The following is a 7,702-nucleotide window of genomic DNA, read 5'->3' as shown; positions in this document are numbered from 1 at the left end:
CTGGAGAAACCTTTTATAGTAGAAACAATACAGTTATCTTGTAATATTGCCTGAACCATAATCATGTCATTAAAAAGATTGAAGGCTTTTGCAAAGTATGTAATGTGAGTAATTATAAGTAGGCCTTTGTCCATGTTGTTAGAAATGTAACCTACCAACTTCATAATTGCTGTATTTCATATGCTGTGACTTGACATAATATGATGCTGAGTTTCTGTAAGTATACTATATTCCAACTGGTAGCTAGACAATTGATCATATATTATTTTTGAATAATTTTACTAATGCCATTAATACATTAACAGGGCAGTAATTTTCAACTCTTTGTGAGTCTTCACTTTTGAAGACTGGAATGACAGTTACCTCTTTCCATATATCTGTCACAATTCCTTCTTTAATAATCCTGTTTATGATCACAGATGCATGTGATGCATCAGTGACTTCAAGCATATTGGCCGAATTTTGATGTTGGACAGTGGAAACTATGCCTTGACATTTTCCACTGAGATTTCAAACAGTAGAAATTGTTGCTTATGTAAATCTAAAAAGCAGCCTACTAATGTCAGTAGGTTTGTGTCTTGTCCTCCATGATTTTAGGGTGTTCTACTAGTTTTTTATGGTAGTGGGATAGTCTTCAAATTGTTTTCCCATAGTTACATTGAAATTAAGGCAAGGAGGTTCTTCTGACATCAATATTGTTTTACCCGTTAAATTCCTAATTCCATTCCAGAAATATGTCATGCTTTTTGCATTATTCATTTGAATGTTGTTATAGTAGCCCCTTTTTTGCCTTTCTTATAATGTTTTGGCATGTATTTCATATGGCTCTGTATATATTTTTGCCTTTCTCAACTTTTGTGGATTTTTATTTCTAGCAGAATGTTTGTGTGTCTGTGTGTGTGTGTGTGTGTGCGTGCGTGTGTGTGTGTGTGTGTGTGTGTGTGTGTGTGTGTGTGTGTGTGTGTGTATGATAGCTCTCAACCTCTTGGACACAATATCAGCACAAAGACAGAAATAATGGGGGGAAGCCCCAAAAATAGGGACGAATTTGAAATATTGCTCTTTTAAACTTAGAAAGTTGTTAGAATAAAATGACTTCTGTTGCCAAGTATTTTCTGAAAGATTTGAAGTCTGAAACCTATGTTTGTCATTGTGTAAATAATTCAGTCCTCACTGATTTGCCACAACAGTGCAAAAAACTACAACTTTTTATGAGGAACACACCAAAAATATGATGCAAAATTCTGGACATTCTGCAAAAATCTGGACACTTGAAAGGTATGGTGTGTGTGTGTGTGTGTGTGTGTGTGTGTGTGTGTGTGTGTGTGTGTGTGTGTGTGTGTGTGTGTGTGTGTGTCTGCATGTGTGTGTGCATGTGTGTGTGTGTGTGTGTGTGTGTGTGTGTGTGTGTGTGTGTGTGTGTGTGTGTGTGTTCACTCATCAACATGAGCTGACATACATTTTATATTTGGTCTGGCAGTGTAGCCTAATTCCATTTCTCAGTATAAATGAGAATAATTTAATATAACAAAATAATAAATTAAACTGACAAATATAGGAGGTCTAAGTAGTTGCAGATCATCTTAGCAACCAAAGTGATAACCTTGCCTGACTGACCAAAAGAAAGCTGTAAACATCAGCTATGTGTCATATACTTATATGAGACACATCCCCATGAAACAGTTGTCCGAGGGTCATTTTATGTTTGCCTCCAGAAAATCTGCTACCAAAACCTTTATATTATATATGAGGAAAAAAGAAAAAACTATACATTATTTACAATATGGAAGAAACATGTTAGTGGATTGTGTTATTCTGTAAAATGTGAAGCCTTTAATTTTAAACTGTGAAAACATCCATTTGTTTGTGAGTTACACCCAATATTTCTGTGACTGCAGTTAATATGTGCAAGCAAAACAGCAAGTTACTTGAAATGATAATTAAACTAGGCACCTGCGGTAAGTCTTTTAATTAAAATGGTTCTGTGTCCTCCTTCATTTGTGTTTTTAATAGTTCCAAATGTAATGTGTTTTTATCTTAATTATCCATGCATCCATATGTTGAAATCACAATAATTATTTCCCTTATTCTGTATAGCTGTTATACAGGGCCGGAAAACATAAAGTTTGCAGCAGGTATTTACTGACAGTACAGCACACCAAAACACTTCATTGCACTAGATGCTGACTCGAATTAGAGAGCACCCTGAAGCACACAGACTGCTTAGCTATTCAGAGTAGGATAATTATGGATTCCTTGCTTGCCTGTCTGGTCCCAAAACACATCATATGCACAAAATGCAACTTAAATGTGACAAACTGCAATGCCACCTCTGTTTCTAATATCCTTGGTGTACACTTTATGGACCTCAAGGAACAGAACTGTTCTTACGGATTCTACTGAATTCCATAACAATACCAAATAAATAAATAAAAATGCAACCTGCTATTAATGAACTTAAACAGGCTGCAGTAATACAATCCATAAAAGAGTCTGTGATTGTGCACCCTAGAAGGCAGCCAGACAGAGTCAGAGCAAGGCTGCAAAAAACTAGTTGTCTGAGCGGGTCTATATTATATATTCAAAGCTTCAAAATTTCAAACCTCATATGTTCAACAACATATGAGCGAAACTTGAATCTTCAAACATATAATAAAAACGTAAAAAAAAAAAAAAAAACACTTACCTTAATGCTTTGAGCAGGGGGACAAGCCCATCTGCACCTCCCCTACTTAAATATACCAACTCCGAGATCTGACTTCAGTGCAGAAAAGGGACATTTTCCTATTCTGCGTGTACAGAGCCATTGTCTTTCACTTTCGAACTTTTTAAAGTTCGATCATATGGTGTCGACCATATGACATTCGAACTTTGAAACGTTCGATAATTTAATAGGGACCCGTCAAAGCAGCAAATAATTGACAGGTACCTACAAGACAGACAACTGGTGCAGGCTGTCCGAACATGTGTGCCCCACACATATTTGTGCAGACCCTGCGAGGAAATCTCATACCCATTGAAAACAAAGTGTGTCTCAGCCTGGTGTACTTGCATCTGGTACTTTATAGAGACACATGGAGATGCTGTGGGAGCATCACAGATGGCCACTAGCTGTATCATGGCAGCAGTGTGTAGCAAAGTTGATGACTATATTCACTTTCCATCTACTGCTATGGAGTGTAGAACTGTAAGGCACAGGTTTTACAGCATTGTGAACTTCCCATATGTACTCAGTACAATAGATTGTGCACACATATCCTTCAACATACCAGTACATCCTGAAGCAGACCAAGAATTAAACAAGAAGGGATAGCCATCTCTGAACTGCCAGATTGTGTGTACAGCAGATAACAGCATATCCCCTCAACTGTACAGATTGTCTTAGAATGTCCAGATTTTGGCCTCATATTTTTGGTCCTTTATATAAAATTGTGGTTTTCTGGCAAATTAGTGGTAAATCATTAAAGACTGAAGTTAGAAAATAACGACAGAAATTTGAGTTTCAGACTTCATATCCTTCAAAAAAATTCATGCTAATACAAAACCTATTATTCTATCAACTTTCTAAGTTTGTAGGAGCAATATTTAAAAATTGTCTCTATTTTTGGACCTCTGTCCCTCTTTTATTTATGGCTTTGTCCAGATTTCTTGCTCTGAGAAGTTAAGGGGTATGGCTGGCTTCATAACAAACATCATGAGAACCTACCCTTGAAGTTTCCATGATGCTGCCATATGGAGGGAACCTGGATTGAGGGTGAAAAATATGATCATGCATTGAATTCCAGCAAGGTGAAATACCTGAGGGACTATTACTGGTAAAGTACAGGAACACAGCTAGAATGTAACCTAAGGATACTTGTCCCAACAATATCCATGCTGACCAAATGTGTTTTTATTCCCACAATATGTGAATGTGGTTACCCACTTGAGCAATGGCTAATAACCCCATACCATGAGCCATCTGACCCTGCAGAGGAGGCCTACAACACAGCACACACTGCAACCAGAAACACCATAAAGCATGTGTTTGGTGTACTGAATGTCTGGACCTAGCTATGGGTGTATGGCAATACACACGGGAGAAGGCAACCCAGATGATAATGGTGTGTGCTATGTTGCACAACATGCTAACTAGAGCATATGGTGGTCTTCCAGCTGCAGGTGTGGGTGAACTATCCCATGAACTGCTAATGTCTGAAGAAGACATCCCACAGATATCAGAAGATGAGCAGGAGGACATAAGTGTCAGGAGACACAGGAATAGGTAAGTGCGAACACAAGAGAAAAACGACCAGCCAGTAAATCCATCAGAATTTATTTAAAACCTTAGAAACTGTTCTTTAACATCTCGGCTAAACACAAAAGCCTTCAAGGAGTAAAAGCATTACAGAAAACTTGCCTAAAATACTGTTTTCAATATAATTAAACAATTAATCAATTAAATAAGATATTTCCAATTTAATTCTTCATTAAGCCCATATAGGTGTAAAGTGTTACATTTCAAAATATACAGAGATTCCTTTGTCAAAAGGTGTTTTTTAAGGAGACATTCATCAAACAAGGATACTTTAACTTTTTGTAATATAGTACCCTGTAGTCCTTCACTAATACTATTATGAAAACACTTAAAATGAGTTGCTATAGAACTTTCTTCCTTCTTATAATGAATGTCTCTTGTATGCTCAAGCATTCTCACCTTAAATGCCCTCTTGGTCTCTCCGATGCAAAATAGATCACAGGGGCATTTAAGTGCATATATGACTCCCTCTGTATTGCAAGTAAAACTATGACATGAATCAAAGGGAATATGATTAATACTAACAAAGCTGTTTACTACAAATTTACATGCCTTACATTTATTAAAACAAGATGCCCCAATTGAATATATATTTTGATTAATATTTAAGTCAGGGGTACAGAATCTCCCCTTTACAATAAAATGTTGTATATTTCTACCCCTTCTATAGGAGATACCAAGTCTGGCATTTAACCAAGAAGAGACATTTTTTTAAGGAACACAAATAATTCCAAAAATATTTCACTTGTTTTATAACTTCAGAGCTGAAACATCCAGAGATGGTAACAAAATAAACTAGCTCAGAAAATTCTTTACCGATCATTTTATACGGAACCAATAACTGGGGATTAGTATGTGGGTTCCTTGTAGAAAAGCCAGAACACAATTTCTTCCAGTTTTTTTCCATCAGATTTCTATTATAACCCCTTTTCTCAAACATATCCACAGTTATTTTTAATTCCCTTCTTAGATCCCGGATGTTATTACACAATCTGGATATTCTAAGCATATCACCATATGGTAATGCTTCCAAAATATAAGTGGGATGACAACTGTCCCTATGGACAAATTGTGTACCTTGGTCAAATTTTCTATGTACAATACTATATAAAACAGTACCATTATTGATGCTCAATTGTGCATCTAAAAATGGGATACAAGTCCCTACTAATAAACCATCAAATTTTAAACTAAATATGTTATGATGTAATGAATGAACAAATTGTACAACTAATTCTTGACCACCTTGAGCTATAAAAACTAAATTGTTAATATATTGAAAATACTTAATCACATGTTGACAGAAAAATACACTCTTGTAGATATATTCCAGTTCAAAAAGGCCCATGCTAAGATTAGCATACATGGGGTCAAAAGCAGCCCCATGGCCATGCCCTGTTTTTGTCTATAAAGAATATTATTAAACTCAAAAAAATGTTTTGTAAGACAGAAGTGTATTCATTCTACTTTGTATTCTGTAGCTGGAGAAGTTCCTAAGAAGAATCTTACCACCTCTATACCAAAGTCATGGCAGATATTTGTGTATAGACTCTTCACATCCAGTGTGAAGAAATACATATCACTATTCCATTGTATATCATTTTGTCCAAAAAATCAAATATATCTCAAATATACGAAGGGAATTTATATACTGCAGGGCCTAAATAGTGGTGTAAAAAAACACCTAACGCATGTGTAAAATAATCATATCCAGCAACTATAGGCCTCCCTGGTGGCCTATCTAAATTTTGATATATTTTAGGGAAGCAATAAAGATGTGCCATTTTACTATCCTTTATATGAAACTTATTCTTAATATCCGCTTCTGTAAAGTATCCAAGTCTATTGCCTTTAGATAATAATTCACAATATTCCTTAATTGCTTCATTATATATTGACATATTAGTAATTTCATAGGTTTTATCATCCTTTAGATGCTCCATACACATCATTAAATATTGAGTGTAGTGCACGATAACCAATTTGTTTCCTTTGTCAGAAGGTTTAAAAATAACATCTTCCATTTTACTCAGTGCCCTGAGAGCTTCCCACTCCATGATAGATAAATTATAATTAATACACCATCTATTTCTATCAAACTCCATAAAGTCATTATTTAATGCAAAATTCAGCTTATTTGAAAAATTAACCACTTCTTCATTGGAATATGGAGGTATAAACATGCTTTTAGTATATACATTACTCGTGTCTAATTTACAATAAGCATTGAATGAACTATCTGATTCACAAGTAAAAAAGTTATCATTAGAATCATTCATATTCTCATTACTATCTATAAAATCGCTTTCTTCAGTTGTTTTTCTAAAGAAATATTTTAAATGCAGCTTTCTACTGAATTTAAAAACATCACATTTAATATCATGAATACAAGGTACTACAGTTGGAACAAATTTCAAACCTCGATTTAAAACTGCATACTCATAATCTGTAAAGACATGTCCAGATAAATTTATAATGTAATTGTTATTCACTAGAGGTATAGAGTTATCTTTTACCCTATTTATACCCCTATGGGGGTAAAAGTCCCTCTGTAGTTGTCCTTGTGGTTCACGGACTCATTTTGTGCGTTGTTTTCCCCCTCTGGAGTTCTTGAATTTACACCGAAAAGTTAGTTGGTAACGTTCAGGTTGCTGTGCTGCTGATAAAGTGGGATAATCCTCTAGATTTTTTAATTCTTCATCGTAAGATGTATATAGTCCATCTGAAGCTGAAAGGAAGGAATCATACATACGGGAACCGTTTTCCAGCCTCTGGAACCTCACATGGTTGCGAGCCTTTGTCCTATTGGTTTTGGAAATAAACACCTTCCCGTTTTCATAATCACGCAGGTCTCTCAACAGCTTCCGCTTCTTCCTATCCACCAATTCCCCCTCATAACTTTTCAGCTTCAGATTTATATCATTTAAATAAGTATCAAGCACAGAAGCATGTGTACCTGTGGACAGGGTATTATATATTTGTTTAATTTGTTCTTTTAGTTCCTTCTGTTTAACCCTGTCATGATCTATCAAGATGTTCACCCATTCTAAGGTACACTTATGCGCTGCTGCTGCTACCCAACGTTTATGAAATTGTACATCTGCAGCATTTTGCAGATCAGAGGCAGAGTAGGATCTTTTAAACTCTTAGTCCTCTAGGTGTAATATCCAAATCCAAATATTTCTGCAGTCTCGATAAATTGAAAAAGGTAGCAGTCTCTTTCTAAATAAGTTTGTCTAGTTGTTCAAACAAAGACTTATTTTCTTGCGGCAAGGACGACGGTAGCTTCCTTCTGACATTATCAAAAGGATTATGACAGCGTTGATTTCTTTCTTGTTCCCATTTATCCCAAGTAGTACAGGAATTAGGCACATTAGGGACATTAGTGACTGGTGAGAGAGTTGA

The sequence above is a fragment of the Protopterus annectens genome, chromosome 4.part1 (assembly GCF_019279795.1).
Source record: "Protopterus annectens isolate FY-2018-M chromosome 4.part1, PAN1.0, whole genome shotgun sequence".
NCBI classification, from domain to species: domain Eukaryota; kingdom Metazoa; phylum Chordata; order Ceratodontiformes; family Protopteridae; genus Protopterus; species Protopterus annectens.
This window is presented reverse-complemented; position numbering follows the sequence as displayed.